This window comes from Acomys russatus, chromosome 19 (genome assembly GCF_903995435.1).
Source record: "Acomys russatus chromosome 19, mAcoRus1.1, whole genome shotgun sequence".
Classification (NCBI taxonomy): Eukaryota; Metazoa; Chordata; class Mammalia; order Rodentia; family Muridae; genus Acomys; species Acomys russatus.
In genome coordinates, this window is record NC_067155.1 from 9,671,628 (window position 1) to 9,689,073 (window position 17,446).

Below are 17,446 nucleotides of genomic sequence, written 5' to 3' on the forward strand. Positions count from 1 at the left end.
GTATCTTCTTTTTTTTTTTCTCACTTTTTAAATTACTTATTAATTTGTTCATATTACATCTCAATTGTTATCCCATTCCTTGTATCCTCCCATTCCTCCCTCCCTCCCACTTTCACCCTACTCCCCTCCCCTATGACTGTGACTGAGGGGGACCTCCTCCCCCTGTATATGTTCATAGGGTATCAAGTCTCTTCTTGATAGCCTGCTATCCTTCCTCTGAGTGCCACCTGGTGCCCCCATCAAGGGGACGTGGGGAACAACTGTATCTTTCAGCTTTTTTGAATAAATCTACTGCGAATATGACTAAGAAGCAACTCTTCAAGACCCTGAATTTCATTATTTTTTTTTACTCTTAGTAAGAAATGGAATTGGTGGATAAAATGTAAATTTTTTCTTTATATGGCAAACATATTTTATGCGCATGGAGCTCCTGCACCATGAGAACTTATGTCAGAAATGTGTTTGTGTTATCAACAAAATTAATAAAGCATGGCTGGTGCTTTCAACAAGTGCATTGCTTTAAGAAAGGGCATTATTAGAACTTAAAATGTACTGTACAAACCAAGGAGGAGTATATATTTATGCAATGTTCTTTCAGGAAATATCCAAGGACACAAACAGGATTCATTTTTAATGCACAAAATGACAACACAGCCACGGTGTCACCAAGAAATAAGGTTTACAAATATCATTCTTCTACAACTTGTCATAATGATATAAAATTCATATAAAAGGAGCAGGATTTTATCTCCATGTCATAGTGAATATCTTCCATACATGAGATTCTCTGTTCAATCCCCAGGCCTTCCACTATAAAAAAAAAAAATCCTACAGAAGTGAAATCAAACAAAATGGCAAAAACATAATATTTTTTTTTTTACTTTTCTTTTCTTTTTTTTTTTATTAATTTATTCTTGTTACATCTCAATGTTTATCCCATCCCTTGTATCCTCCCATTCCTCCCGCCCCCCATTTTCCCATTATTTCCCTCCCCTATGACTGTTCCTGAGGGGGATTACGTCCCCCTATATATTCTCATAGGGTATCAAGTCTCTTCTTGGCTACTTGCTGTCCTTCCTCTGAGTGCCACCAGGTCTCCCCCTCCAGGGGACATGGTCAAATGTGAGGCACCAGAGTACGTGAGAAAGTCGTATCACACTCTCCACTCAACTGTGGAGAATATTCTGAAAATTTGCTCAACCATGTTCATAGCAGCCTTATTCATAATAGCCAGAACATGGAAACAGCCTAAGTGTCCCTCAGTAGAAGAGTGGATAAAGAAACTGTGGTACATATACACTATGGAATACTACTCAGCTATTAAAAACAAGGAATTCCCGAAATTTGTGGATAAATGGATTGAGCTAGAAATGATCATAATGAGTGAGTTAACCCAGAAGCAGAAAGAATCAAATGGTATATACTCACTTATATCTGCATAATATTTTTTTTTACTCATTGTAAGTTATTAGATTTACTTTAATTATAAGAACTATCATTATTGAATAGTAAAAATTTTTCATGATACCAACATTTTTTAAAAATTGGCTTGGTTTTTAAAAGTTTAATTAGCATACATCTATTAGATTCTACTATGAAATCTTCAAAAAAATTTATTTTTCATATTCCTCTTCTATGTTTTGTTTTATTTTGGTCACACACCCTCCCTCGCCCCTCTATCTATCCTTTATAATTTTCTCACTTTAGTGACACTTTTTTTTTTCTATTCCCCTCCTGTTAATTTCTCAACACACTTTTTTTTTTTTTTTGCTAACCTTTCTGGTATCATAGCCCATAATCACTTTCTCTCAACACTTAGATAAATATGGGCATACTCATTCAAATCTGCTTATGAAGGAAAAAAAAGTATAAAATATCCCTAAAGTATTATGCTACCTTGATAAATTCCATATAGTTTCTGAAGAACTCATGATTTCATTTCCCCCTACAAAGAAACAAAATTCCATTCTGTGAACGTACCACATTTCCTTGATCTGCTGCTGGTGAGTACCACTTCTTTGCTATAGTGAATTATGCAGCAGTTATCATGGATATGAAGTATCTCTGTGCTAGGACAAGGAACCTTTTCAGTCTACGTATCAAAAATATATAGCTGTATTATACTGTCATCCTATTTTTATTCTATTGAGAAATCTTCATGTTTATTTTTTTATAATGAATGTAGTACTTAACTTCCTACCTTTATAGAATGAGGTTTCTTCTTCTATGTCTTTGTCAGCATTTCTTGTGGTCTATTCTTGTCATGTTTATTATTGTAAGGTGTGAAGTGGGGGTCTCAGGGTGTTTGTAATTTGTATTTCCTTGATATGTAAACATGATGAACTCTTTTATAAACGACTGACTGCTTATTTGTGCCTTGTCTTTAAAGAAATCTTTGTCCATTTTTTTTTTAAACCATTTGTTGATTAGAACACTTGTGGCAAGTCTCTTTAACCTTTTTTTTTTTTTTTCCTCTTTATACATTCTAGGTTATAATCTCCTGGGTGAAATACAGAAATCAACGATTTTCTCCCATTCTGTAGGTTATATCTCCACTTGTCTGGTAGTTTCCTTTAATGTCCAGAAATCTTGTAACATCACGCAATTCCGCTTGTTAATTATTGATCCACTTCCTATGCTATTAGTGCTTTGCCTCTCCATGTTGCGTTTCTAAAAATTTCCTCTGAGAGTTTTAGCATCTCTGATTAATTTAACATTATTTTATGTGCAAAGTGAGGGGCTATAGACGCAGTCCCTTTCTGCAGGTGGATATCTGTACACAAAGTCGTTCCGGGTCAGAAGGTCTGGTCACTGAGTCACAACAATCATTAAAGAAATTAGTGACTGTGCCTTCCCGATATCCCTTCTGACAACGGCTGAGATTCAGTAGGGCACTGGTATGGAATCTGGCGCCACCTTTACCGTCCTTACTCAACACTGCCACTGTGTGGTTTTTTTGTATCCTCCCATGTTCCCAGGTCCTTGCACAGCATTCGCTATTATGATTAACAAGACTTGATGACCCAACATGTGGGATACTCAGTAACACTACAACTGGAATTTGGTAATTACTTTTCTATTTTATTAATGAAAAACGGTACTGATTTCTGTCGCTCCTACAACGTTTAACTTTCCTATAGAGAATGCACTAGGGTAAATTCTTTCCTATGTTGTCAGCAGCTTTAACTACTGCCCTTTATTTAGTTAATTTCTTTTGATTAATAGAGTGTGTGATGATCTCTAATTGCAACTTTGGTTTGTATCACCTCCTTGTGTTCCCTTAATTATTGGTGATGTTGAGCCTCACACTTTGCTCACATTTTGGACGTTTCTGATTTTTTTTTTTTTTTTAGAAAGCATGGGAGAATAGCAAAGTAGAAGGATCCAGAGGGTCCTAGAAACCTACAAGAAGAACATTATGATAGGCAGATTTGGGCCCAGGGGTCCCGCTCAAACTAAGGCACCAGCCAAGGACAATACAGGCGGTAAACTTTAAGCCCCTACCCAGATCTAGCCAATGGTCAGAACATTCTCCACAGTTGAGTGGAGAGTGGAATATAACTTTCTCACGTACTCTGGTGCCTCACATTTGACCATGTCCCCTGGAGGCACTCAGAGGAAGGACAGCAGGTTACCAAGAAGAGACTTGATACCCTATGAGCATATACAGGGCGAGGTAATCCCCCTCAGTCACAGTCATAGGGGAGGGGAATAAGGGGAAAACGGGAGGATACAAGGGATGGGATAACCATTGAGATGTAGCAAGAATAAATTAATAAGAAAATACTATACTAAGAAAAAAGAAAGAAAAAATTTTCAAGTCATGGGCCCATTTCATTTATTTTATATTTTTCAAAATTAAGATTTAAATATTCTTTTTAGGGTAGAGGGATTAGTCAGCGGCTAAGAGGGCGTACTGCTGTTACTGTGTGTCTGTGTTCAGTTCCTAGCTACTACTGGTGGCTCAGAAGTCTCTCCAAAATGCAGCTGTAGGAGATCCCAAGCCTCTGTCCTCTGCCGGCATTGAAACCCACATCCAACCTCCCAAACATATGCAATTAAAGGCATAACCTTAGCTAAAAACAAGATGAATCTTAAAATTAAAATAACTTTTCTTCACTCATTGCAAATATGATTTTTCAAATAGTGTCTCTCATTTCTCTTGATGAGTTGTGAGGTCTGTTTTATATGAGCCTCAGAAATAATGGCATGTTTTAAAAAAATTCCTTCAAAGTTGGCCCCAAAATTATTGAGCTTAATTAAGAGAAAAAAAAAAGTACAGAGCGATCCTTCTGGTATTTATTTCTTTTCATTGCTAGAATGGGTTTGTCAGTGTGTAGCCCTAACAGTCTTGGAAATGGAACTGCTCCCTTCGACAAGGTTAACCTGTCTTTCTTTGTCTCTTGAGGCTTAAAATTAAAGATGTCTGCCACCAACTGATGTGCCACTGAAAGAGTAGAGAACAAAGAATTTCCAAATAAATAACTAAATAACTAAATAAAAACAGTACACACATGCTTTTGTGTGTGTGTGTGTGTGTGTGTGTGTGTGTGTGTGTGTGTGTGTGTGTGTGTGTGTGACAGCCGTATAAACACAATAAAGGCTTGGATAGTTTATTTAATCTAATTTCACGAAATTAATGCACACTCATAATGGATTTCCAAGATCTCTGGACCATAATAAATTTGTTTGCTTTTAAAAATAGGAATGAAAATGGCTTCCGAAAACTTTGCTATGGGAATTTTTCTCTTCTCCCAGATTACAGTGGGAATGCTTGGCAACTTCTCAATACTCCTTTCCTATGTCTTTTTGATAGGCCACGGAAAGCATTTAATGCTAAAAGACCTGATTATAGGGCACCTGACTTTTGCCAACTGCTTGTCTATTATGTCACGTGGTATTCCACGGGCAATGTCAGATTGTGGGTTTAAAGTATTCCTGGATGATATTGGATGTAAGCTGATAATGTACAGCTCCAGAGTAACACGGGAAATGTCCCTTTATGCGATGTGCCTTCTGAGTTGCTTCCAAGCAATCTCAATCAACCCCAGCAACACCAGGTGGAGGAAGCTGAAACACAGAACCACCAAGTACATAAGTCCCTCCTGCTCACTCAGCTGGCTCATGCATCTGTTGCTGAATATATTGATACCAATAAGAGCTTCCGGCCCTAGTTACATGAAAAATATGACCAATCGGGCAAATTATGGATACTGCTCGTGGTTTATGTCAAGAAATTTTGCAACTGCATTATACATGTTCTTTCAATGCGTCTATGACGGCCTTTGTCTGGGTCTCATGGCCTGCTCAAGTGTCTCCATGGTGAGCCTCCTCTACAGACATAAGAGGCAATGTAAGCATATCCACAGTGCTCAGCACTTTCTAAAATTCTCGCCTGAGGACAGAGCCACCGTAACTGTCCTCATCCTGCTATGTATATTTCTCATCTCTTACTCATTTAATTCCATCGTGGTCATCTTTTGGGCCTATTCCAAATATCCAATGCTTTGGGGACTAAGTCCTTTTACATTTCTAGAAAGATGCTTTTCCATATTAAGCCCCTTTGTTCTCATTAGTATGAAGTCTGGTTCCAGCCTGGCTTTCCCCTGCTTTGTTAAAATATAGCTTCCTACAATTACGACATGAGCCCAGGTAACATTTTTACTCTAATTATTATTATCATATTTTTTCTATCTGTTGTACAAAACTAAAACTGCAACTTGAAAGCTTTAAGCTTTCTACAGTTGGCTCCTTCATGAGGTGGCTATTCAGTAGACATTCTGTGGGAAATCATTTGTTTGATGTGTTATTTATTTTTCTTGCTTCTCTGACAAAATAGTGGACAAATGCAACTCAAAGAAGGAAATGGGTCTTTCCCTCCACAATCCACAGTTCTGTCCTTTATGGTATTGTAGAAACAATTAGGGAAGATAGATTTATAGTGAGAATATCACAAATTATATGGTAACGTTGAGTTCATAGTCAGGAAGGAAAGAATCAAATGCCTGTGCTTGGTTCCTTTTCTTTTGCCTTTTAAATTAAGACTCGACATGAGTCTATGGGATGGCTTCACACAGAACCAAGTGGGTCTTCTGTCCTTCCTTAAATCTGTCTGAAATCCCCCACAGTCTGTGAGGATCATAAGTCCATATTGTCAATTTGTCATTTGTACATATTATTTTAACTATGAAAATCAATCCTTAAATAAAAGTTTATATATTTTTCTAAACTTATTTACTTATTCACTTTATATGTTTGGCATCTGTTTTGATCTGTTGCTCGGCGGGGCTCTCAGAGGACAGATTTTTAAGGCTCTAGTCTTCAATCATAGCTAAGTGTCATTAGTAGTGTCAGGGGTTGGCTTTCTCTCATTGTGCGGCCAAGGGTTGGTTGAACCTTCCCTCAGTATTGGCTCTATCATTTTCCCTAGACACCCTGTAGGCAGGATTCATTTTGGGTCAAAGTTTTTTTTTGTGGGTGCCTTGGTGTTCCCCTCCCTCCACCAGGAGTCCTGTATGCTAGAGGGTGGCCTCTTTAGTCTTCATGTCCTTTGCTCCTCGGAGTCTCAGCTAAAGTCACCCCCATATCCTCCCAGGAGGCTACCATGTCATAGTTTCTCAGCATGTCTCAGAGGTGCCCCCACCCACAGTTTATCTTTTCTCTGTAAGCTCTCTTTCCTCCCTCTACCCCAGGTCCCCACCCTCAATTCTGTCAGCACTCCCTTACTTATCCTATTCCCTCTCTTCAAGAACATTGTTTGTCCCTTGTGTGCCCCATTCCTGATCCAGTACCTTGATCCCTAGAGATTGTAGGGGGCCACCTATGACAATCAGCAAACTATAGTTCCCAGCTTGTCCTATCTTCCTGGTGGGCCTAATGGTGAAGAGCACCACCCTATACCCTGCACACCCCTTCCTAATCCTGAACCTCATCCCTGGAGGCCCTTAGTTTCACCCCCCCCCAGAAGACAGGTAAGATGTCTAGACACCAGCACACCCTGATAACAGCAGACCAGAGGGCAAACTACCCCAGCTCCTTGAAGCATCCTTCTACTGGCCCTTACCCATACATGAATGCCATAAGTCCCACAGCACTCAGGGACCACCAAGCCACAAGACAAACACAGGGTGCTGGGCCCCCTGCACTCTTCATCTACCAGACCTCACACATACATGAATTCCTGGAAGCAGGGAGCCCCCAGTGACCACCAGACAGTAGCAGAGACAACCAGATGGATAAAGGCTGACATAAGAACACAAATAACAAGAACATGGACACCAGGGTAACATCAAAACCCAAGAATCACATTACAACAATCCCATGATATCCTAACACAAAAGAGGAACAAGAAAATTACCTTAACTCTGGAATCATGAGACAATAGAGGCCTCTTAAAGAAATACAGAAAATACAATCAGGTAGAGAGTGGTAAACAGGGTATATATAAATCCCTTAAAGAAATTCAGGAAAAAAAATTATACAGGTGGTGGAAATGAATATAACTGTCAAAGACCTTAAAATGGAATTAAAAGCAATAAAGAAAGCAAAATCTGTAGGAATTCTGGAGATGGAAAAACACAGAGAAAAGAACAGAAAAACAGAAGTAACCATTTTAAACAGAATCTAAGAGATGGAACAGAGAATCCCTGGCATAGATGATATAACAGAAATTGATACATCAGTCAAAGAAAATGTTAAATCAAACAACCCCTGACACAAAACATCCAGGAAATCTGGGAAACTATGAAAAGACAGTCTATGCATAATAGAAATAGTAGAGGGGGAAGGAAGAGTCCCAGCACTAGGGAACAGAAAATATTTTCAACAAAATAATATTAGAAATGTTCCCCAAACTAAAGAAAGATGCCTATAAACATACAAGAAACATATAGAACACCAATTAGACTTGACAAGAAAAGAAAATCCTCCTGACACATTAAAGTCTATATTTATAATGTCAAAATTACACAGAACTGGACAGTATGTCATCCCACTTTCAGCAATGGACCACTCACTGCATCTATTTCACGTTCAGATGTCACTGTCAGCCCTTCACAGACTTCCTCGCCACCATCTTTCTTCTCTGGTTGTCAGTGAGACTTGAATGGAGACTGTATATGAGAAAAAAAAAAAAACCACCACACTGCATGTTGTCTGAAATTCTCCAGGAATAAATAAAATATTAAAAAATGAATAAAGTGGGAAGTATGGGATAGTACCAGCAATTCATAGAGAGAGTTTGAAAGATATGATGGAAACAGTATGGTGTTTTGACGGAAATGTTAAAACTTCAAACTATGCAGGTGCCTCCAACAAGATAACTATTAAATATCTGTCTATGTGAGCAAACATTGTAAAAGGTTTATAAATATGATGAAGCAAAAACTATTTGATTCAAGTTATTTTTTGAGGTGCTGGGGATGATAATCCATTGCCTTGCTAAGCAAGTATTTACCACCCAGCTGCATCATCTTCTGATGTTAAGGTACTTTAAAGAAAGTAGTGAAAACACCTAGGTTTCCCTTCTAGCTTTGCTCAGCATAAAGCCATTTTAATAGGGACAAAACGAAATCATAGAACATGCTTAAGGGTGGAGTCATGCAGACTAGAGCACGGTTCTTGGTCAAGCCCTCATTTCTAATTCATTATTTAATCCCAGGATTGTCTGAAAATAATGTTTGAGGCCCAGAGCCCTGATTGTAAATAAAGCACTTGACTCTCACCAACTCTATGTTTATTATCTCTAGTGGAATTCCTCAGACAATGGAAGATTTGGAATGAAATATCTCTTGGATGACATTGTGTGGAAACTTGTCCTATTCTTTCACCATGTATCACAATGGAATTCACTGTACACCACAGGCATTCTGAGTTGTTTCCAAGAAACCAGTACATGTGCCAACCACATGAAGTAGACGAAGCTTACATGCAAAGCCTTCAAGCACATGGCTCCTTCTGGCTCCCTCAGCTAGCTTGGTCATCTGCTTCTGAAGGTCATGATAACTATGAAAGTGACAAGCCCTACTTTCAGAAGGGATGCAGCTAAGAAACCGACTTAGGGGGACTTTTTGGCATCCGGTTTCTGGCACTATTTCAACTCAGTTGTGTATGCTCTTGGTCAGCTTCACTGATGATCTGTGTTTGAGTCTCACATCCTGGACCAGTGTCTCCGTGGTGAACATCCCCTATAGGCATAAGATACAGGTACACTATGGACACAGTGCTCAACACCACCTGAGACTCTCCCCTGATGCCAGGCCCATGCAAACCATTCCAAATCTTGTGTTTACCCTTGTCAGCTTTCTACTCTGTTTCCTTTATCCTAGTACTGTATTCTGCTTTATTTGGTAATACTGACTGTGGGTCATAAACATCATTGTAATTTTGGAAACCAGTTTCCTTTTATTTTGCCCCTTGAGATCATCAGTAACAACGGCTCTGGCCCCAGGCTCTATCATTCCTGCTGATAGAAGAAGTTAACAGTCTACGAACTTGTCTCATGTCCTGATGGTTCTCAGATGTGTTCCTGTGTGCCTCCAACCACGATTTGCATTAGGGACAGTAGCTATCGAGTAACTCAGGCAATTCATTAGCATATTTAAATGAAAAAAAAATCAACCATCACCTCAGCCTCAAGGAAGCTGCTGTACTGATTCAGAACGCTGTTGCAGTGGGAGTTATTTCACACCAAGGCATATCTCACACCTCAGCTAGCCATGCCGCAGTTGTGACAGCAACACCACTCGTGCTTAGGAGTTGCCTTTGTCTAATGTGCCATACAAATGAGATAAATGAATAAAAACAGAACTGCAAAACATCTAAGAACTTGCACGATTTCAGAACAACAGTTTCCTATGACCGATACTAAGTCCTTCCAAAATTATGGTTAAGCCATCTTATCACAGTGTTTTCTTCTAGAGCGGCGTATGCGGTATGGACATTGTTAGCAAATGTATAAATTTTAAGTAAAAATCTTTACAAACCTCAACTTAACTTGAATAATATGTTTTCAGTTAGTGCCAGTTTAGGCTGCAAAGAGAAAATTCATCATTTGTCATGGCCCTATTAAAGGTTCACACTATTATATATATATATATATATATATATATATATATATATTAGTTTCAGATTTATTTTCAATATATACACTTATATATGTTGATGCTCATGGAGGCTTGAGTAACAGGAATTCCTTGGAGTTATAGTTTTATGTGATTATGACCTCCCAAACATAAGTACTTGGAGCTAAACTTGGATACTTTGTAGGAGAAGTATAAGCCCTTAATTTCTCAACTATTTCTTCGGATCCACTAGAATATATTTTTAAATCTTTGAAGAAGAAGTTAGAGGTGTTTGGTAAGTTACATCTATTTGTTGTACAATTCTGTCCTTGGAGCCCAAAACAGCTGCCACTTTCATAAAACCAGCTACATGTGCCTGTAAAATATTATTGCATTAAAGAAAGAAGGGAGCAGATCCAGTCACTGCTCACTCCCACCCCATTTAATCTATCCTTAAAGCTGGTGTATGCTATTCTGCTTAAATTGCATGTGTCCTTGGAACGGCCACAGGAGGAGCTAGAGCACATAGATGGACAGGCCTAGCAGAAGGCTCATCTTTGCCTCTGTGGGGAAGCCCTTACCTCTTGCACGGTGAAGGTCACTCTCGCTCCTATCAGTAGCCTCTTACAATGCCCTGTAAATAAGCCCAATAGACTCATTGGTTTAACACTGGGAACTTCGCACAATACAATGAGGGGAATGGATCCTGCCTAGTCTTGCAACATCCAGGCAAATTTTTCTTGGGGGGAAACACTGAAAAGTGTATTGCAAATGGAGAGGGAGAAAGAGATGGATGCTTGCCTTCAGATGTGATGTGTGTAATCAGGTTTAGAAAAGAAAAGGGGAGAGACATAAGGAAGAACTGTTTTTACAAAGGAAGACCCTTCAGTTGTCAGGAGGAATTATCTGCGGGAATAATATAATTAACATATACACCAAACTCAGGAGTGAATCAACTTTATCCTATGTGTTCACATGTATGTGTGCATGTATTTGATCATGGGTGTGCTGTTGTACGTGCATGTGTTTACCCACGCATGTTGAATACAGAGCAAACCCCAGCTGTTAACTTTTGCGGTTCTTTAAAATTAAGTTTTCAAAAATAAAATAAAATAAAATAAAAATAAAAATAAAATTAAGTTTTCACCTGCTGGCCCGAAACACCTCAGGTAGAATAGAGCAAAGTGAAAGATGTTTGCCCTCTGTTGTTTTTTATTGTGCGTTCTGGAAAATTCGACTCGGTTTCTTGTGTTGCAAATGTGAACTCTTCACCGCCCCTTGTTATCTCACCAATTCCTCTTTCTTTCTTCATAAACTTATTAAATCTATTTTTACTCAATATGTATGAGAGCTTTTCCTGTGTGTCCATCTGTTTACCACACATACACCATATCAGACCAGAAGAATTCACTGCATCCTCTTGGAATTGGAGTTTCAGATAGTTGTGAGCTGCCATGTCAGTGCCAGGAACTGATTTTTTTTTTTTGGTCCTCTGTAAGAGCATCAATGCCCGTAACGGTCGAATCATTTCCCCAAGAACCCTCCCAAATTTTAAACTACTATTTGATAAACAGCAATTTTATATAGATTTAGTGATGTCATAAATATGTCTCGCCTAAAAATCAGCAAGAACATGTAATTTTATCATACTATTAACAGGCTTGTCACACGACTTTTAAAAACATTGCCTTAACACGTATACTACAAGAAGGTGATAAAATAGAATTTGTGACACACATCCTGTATGTTTAGAGAGTCCTAAATATCTATTAATCTTCTGAGTATTTCTTATTTCTTTTAACTTAGGAGATACAGTCACTATTGAAAGGCACTGTTTAAGAAATTTCCATGAGTGGACAAATGGATTGAACTAGAAATGGTCATAATGAGTGAGCTAACCCAGAAGCAGAGAGACTCAAATGGTATATACTCACTTATAACTGGACACTAGCCCAAGGGGCAGGTCCCATGAAAGTCTTCACTTACCAGGAAAGTGGGACAGAGGGGAGGACATCCTATTGAGACTCTAGGTGAGAAAAATATAGGAGATAGGGAAATAGATGGATCCAGAGGGTCCTAGAAACCTACAAGAAGAACACTATGATGGACAGATCTGGGCCCAGGGGTTCTGCTCGATCTAAGGCACCAACCAAGGACAATGCGTGCAGTCATCATCAAACCCCTACCCAGATCTAGCCAAGGGACAGAACATTCTCCACAGTTAAGTGGAGACTGGGGACTGACTTTCACACGATCTCTGGTGCCCCATATGTGGCTATGTCCTCTTGTTGGGGAGGCCCAATGGCACTCGGAGGAAGGATAGCAGACTACCAAGAAAAGACTTGATACCCTAGCATCATATTCAGGGGGAGGAGGTTCCCCTCAGTCACAGCCATAGGGAAGGGGAATGAGATGAAAGCGGGAGGGAGGGAGAAAGGGAGGGAAGAATGGGAGGGGATGCATGGGATGGGATAGCAAATGAGATGTAATATGAATTATTTTATTTTTCAATAAAAATGTGTTAAAAAAAGAAATTTCCATGCACAGACTCCCTCTTTGCTATTGTGGATAATACTGCAGTTAATATGGATATGAGGTATCTTCGTGGTAGGACTTATAGTTGTTTGGATATATGCCCACAAATTATATAGTTGTGATATATTGTAATCCTATTTTTATTTTCTTGAAAAATATTTGCATTTATTTCTAAAAGGTGTGTACGTTTCTCTTGAAACTTAGATACATATGTACATTGTGATACTTCAGAGTATAGAATGAGAATTTTCCCCCCATACCATGGTCAGCCTTTGATGCTGTCTGCTATTTTGATGTTAATCATTCTAGGGGGTGAAATGGGGTCTCAAAGGATTTTCAGTTTGTATTTCCTTGGCAGATAAATATGGTGAACAGTTTTAAAAATCAATTACTTCCTGTTTGTGTTTTGTCCTAAAAGAAATCCTTGCTCATTTCTTTAACATGTTTGTTGACTGGAAATTTGACTGAGACATTACCTAACCTTTAATTTTTAATATACATTCTATGTTGAAATACAGAAGTCACTGATTTTTCTCCTATTCTGTAATCTGTTAGTCTCCTTTAGTATGTGAAAAACATTTAAATTCAAGAAACTGTACTGGTTAATTCTTGCTGTGTTTCTTGTGCTATTAGTGTTGTTGTTTCTACCTACACTTTGTATTTGAAATTTTTTCTCTGAATGTTTCAGCATTTAAGCTTTAGGATAAATTAACGTTATTTTTTGTGCAAGGTCAACAGATATAGACATAAGCCCCTTCTTTTGTAGGTGGATATATATTTTACAAAACATTGTACAGTATTATAACATTTGCTCCCATAATCACACCAAACATTCAAAAAAGAAATGATTGTGTCTTTGACAACTCTTCATGAGAACTGCTGAGACTCAGCAAGACAATGTAGGGGATTATGACTCCTTTTTTATTTATTTTATTTATTTTTAATATATTTTATTAATTTATTCATATTACATCTCAATGGTTATCCCATCCCTTGCATCCTCCCATTCCTCCCTCCCTCCCATTTTCCCCTTACTCCTCTCCCCTATGACTGTGACTGAAGGGGACCTCCTCCCCCTGTATATGCGCATAGGGTATCAAGTCTCTTCAGGACTCCTTTTTAAAATAAGTTTTACTCAACATTGGCAATTTGCTGTGTGACTCTGTATTGTTTCATGTCACCAAATCCTTCTACAGCATCTGCCATTATGAATAACAAATGTTGATGATGCACCATGTGAGAGATTCAACAACATTGCAATTGGAACTTGGCAATCATTTTTCATTTTTTAAAAAGACAAACAAGGAAAATTTTGATAGCCTCTGTTATCCTATATTTTACTTTCCTATATAGTTTTCACTAGGGTTCTTTTCCTCTATATACTGAACCCCTTTAACTCTTGCTTTTATATATGTTAATTTGTTTTGAGCAATACTTGTTTATATGATAGGTGATGATCTCTCATTTTAACTTTAATTTTCATTCCCTCATTTTATTGCCTTATTCAATCTCATTTTGCACAGATTTTAGATATTTATGAAATTCACCAGTCATAAACCAACTCTCTCATTCTACTTATATTTTATGATTTTCAAAGTTGATTTTAAATATTCTTTTAGAGGGTAGAGGGGTGAATCAGTGGTTAGAAGTGCATACTGCTGTTATTTCCATCTGTGTTCAGTTCCAAGCTCCTACCAGTCGCTCACAACTGTCTACAAAACCTGAGGTAGGCAGTGACAAACCTCTGGCCTCTGCTGGGACCCAAACTCACATGTAACCTCCCAACCATACTCTTAATAAAAAAAAAAAAAACAAGAATAAATCTTAAAATAAAATATTCTTTATATCATCACTCATTGTAAATATGATTTTCAAACATTTTCTATTGTTTCTCTTGATGAATTTTGAAATGGTTTATGTTAATTACAGCAATGATGGTGTTTAAAAATGTACCTTTGAATATTTACATCAATATTTTGTGTTTATTCAAATTCAAGACACTGCTTTGGAAAACTGTGCTTTGGAAAGGATTTGTCTGTGTGTAGCCTTAACGATTTTGGAACTACCTCTGTAGTTCCAAGATTAGGCACGAATTCATAGATCTGCCTACCTCTGTCTCTTGAGGCATAAAATAAAAGATATCCACCACCATACCCAGAGAAAACATTAAACTTTAGTAAACATATCCAATTTTCCCATTCCATTGAAATAATAGAGGACATCTAATTTATATTTTAAAATGTTTTAACATTCTTTTCCTTTGAGAGAATTATATAAATACAACAAAGTGATGGGTGTTTTATTTAAGTTCCATTCATGAACAATTGAACATTCATAATGCATTTTCTTTTTTATTAATTTATTCATATTACATCTCAATTGTTAGTCTTTCCCTTGTATCCTCCTATTCCTCCCTCCCGCTTCCCCCCTTCTCCCCTCCCCTATGTCTGTGACTGAGGGAGACCTCCTCCCCCTGTATATGCTCTTAGAGTATCGAGTCTCTTCTTGGTAACTTGCTATCCTTCATAATGCATTCTCAAGATCTCTTAAATGTAACTATTTTATTTATCTTTTTAATAGGAATGAAAATGAATCCTATAGACCTGGTGATGGGGATTTTCTCCCTTTCCCGTGTTATAGTTGGAATTCTTGGCAATTCTTCCATACTCTTTTATTATGCCATTTTGATATTCAGTGGAAAGCATTTAATACCCAAAGACCATATTATAGAGTACTTGACTTATTGCCAGTTGCTTGTCTATCATCTCAAGAGGCATTCCACAGACAATGTCAGATTTTGAATTTAAGAACTTCCTTGATGACACTGCATGTAAATTGGTGATATATATTTACTGAGTAACAAGGGGGATGTCCCTGTATGCCATGTGCCTACTGAGTTGCTTCCAAGCAATCACAACCAACCCCAGCAATTCCAGCTGTAAGAAGCTAAAATTCAGAGGCACCAAGTACATTGATCCCTCCTGCTTGCTCGGTTGGCCTGTGCACCTAATTCTCAATAGCTTGACTCCAGCGAGAGTGTCAGGCCCCAGTTACAACAAAAAGGTGACTAACGAGGTGACTTATGAATATTGCTCATGGTTTGCTTCTGGCAATGCGGTAACCGCATTTTATATGTTCTTACTGTCTGTCTTTGATGGGCTGTGTTTGGCTCTCATGGCCTGCTCAAGTGTCTCCATGGTGAGTATCCTCTACAGACACAAGAGACAAATGAGGCATATCCACAGTGCTCAGCGCTCTCTGAAAGTCTTGTCTGAGGACAGAGCCACCCGAAATATTCTCATTCGGCTGTGCACATTTGTCATTTCTTATTCATTCTCTTCCATTCTGGTCATCTTTAGGGCCTACTCTATAGGTCCAGTGCTGTGGAGGGAAAGTGTATTTTTATTTCCAGAAATATTCTTTTCCATATTTTGTCCCTTTCTTCTCATCCAAGGTATCAAGTCTACTTTCAGCCAGGTTTTACCCTGCTGTTTTAAGAGATAGAGCCCTCTGATTTTGACATAATTTTTGGTCATCTATTTTTCCTTATTCAATGGCACTTTGTTTTATTTGTCGTATAATGTTAAGACTGCAGTTGGAAAACATCAAGCATCCTATAACTGACTTGGGCATCGTATTTTCTGATAACTAGTCATGTTATTATAACTTTTTCTTACAAAATTTACTGTCCAATAGTAAGGATTTTTCAATTATGTGGATCCACTGTATTATACAAATTATTATGTCACAATAGGGAAAGTACTGGTGAACATGAGAAAATAATCTGAAGTACTATACATTATATGAAGGCTCAGAAAGAGATTTTCAGTTCATGTGTGTGTGTGTCTGTGTTGTGTGTGTTTTTGCATGCATGGGCTCATTTTATATGTATGAGTATTTTTCTGCATCCTTCATAGGTCAAAACAGGGTGTTCAACTGCTAAGACTTGACTTACAATTTCGTTTGATCCCGCATTCAGCGCAAGAAATAAAGCTGTAATCCCCTGGAGAAGAAGTCAGCGCTCTTAAGCAGGAAGCTGCATCTCTAGCCCAAGATGTTTGATCAAATTTTAATTTTTAAATTTTTGTGTAGGTGTATGCGCCTCGGTGTATGTATGTGCCCCACATGCATGCCCATTGTCTACAGAGGCAAGAAGAGCACCTTGTGTCCTCTGAAACTGAAGTTACAGCAGTTGTGAGCCACTTGAACTGGTTGCTTGGGTCTTACCTCATTTCCTCTGGATGCTGTTAAAATGCTTTTAGCCTTGAGCCAACTCTCCAGCTTCAAGCTGAAAAGGCACATGGATGAGACAGTGAAAGTATGAATATGATATGAGCACATAATGCACATGTATGAAAGTATCATGATGCAACCCATTACTGTGTGTAATTAGTACATACTTTAAAATAAAAATTAATTAAAAACTGTCACAACAGACCTGTGGACAATTTGGTTCATTTTACTCACATGACTATCTCCATGAATCTAGCTGCTACATATAAGGTGCTTGTAACATCCAGTTTCTAGAAAGTATATAAAAATATTTTACTTATGTCTAAAATTATTTATTACATATATTCATTTGTTCTAGAAATTATACCACTGGCCTGCTGCTTTATCCTGAAGATCCACATTATTAACATATTAGTGTTATATTTATTATTTATAATAAATTATAAATTATAATGATTTATTATTTATCATAACTTTTCCTTGGAGAAAAGAGATGTTTTTCTGGAAAGAAAAAGTGGATCTAATCCTAGTTTCTTTGGTTCCTTAGATAAGGCACACCCCAAATAACTAAGGTACTTACTACCTGAGGGATTAAAAAATATATCTCTTCTATGTTA

The 17,446-nt window shown here is 37.9% G+C and overlaps 3 pseudogenes; all 3 read left to right on the plus strand.

The window, feature by feature from the left end:
- The first annotated feature begins 4,652 nt into the window (after nt 1–4,652).
- On the plus strand, nt 4,653–5,625 carry LOC127203076 (vomeronasal type-1 receptor 3-like; annotated as a pseudogene).
- Nucleotides 5,626–6,050: 425 nt separating this feature from the next.
- On the plus strand, nt 6,051–9,467 carry LOC127203077 (vomeronasal type-1 receptor 2-like; annotated as a pseudogene).
- Nucleotides 9,468–15,178: 5,711 nt separating this feature from the next.
- On the plus strand, nt 15,179–16,100 carry LOC127203570 (vomeronasal type-1 receptor 1-like; annotated as a pseudogene).
- Nucleotides 16,101–17,446: the final 1,346 nt, after the last annotated feature.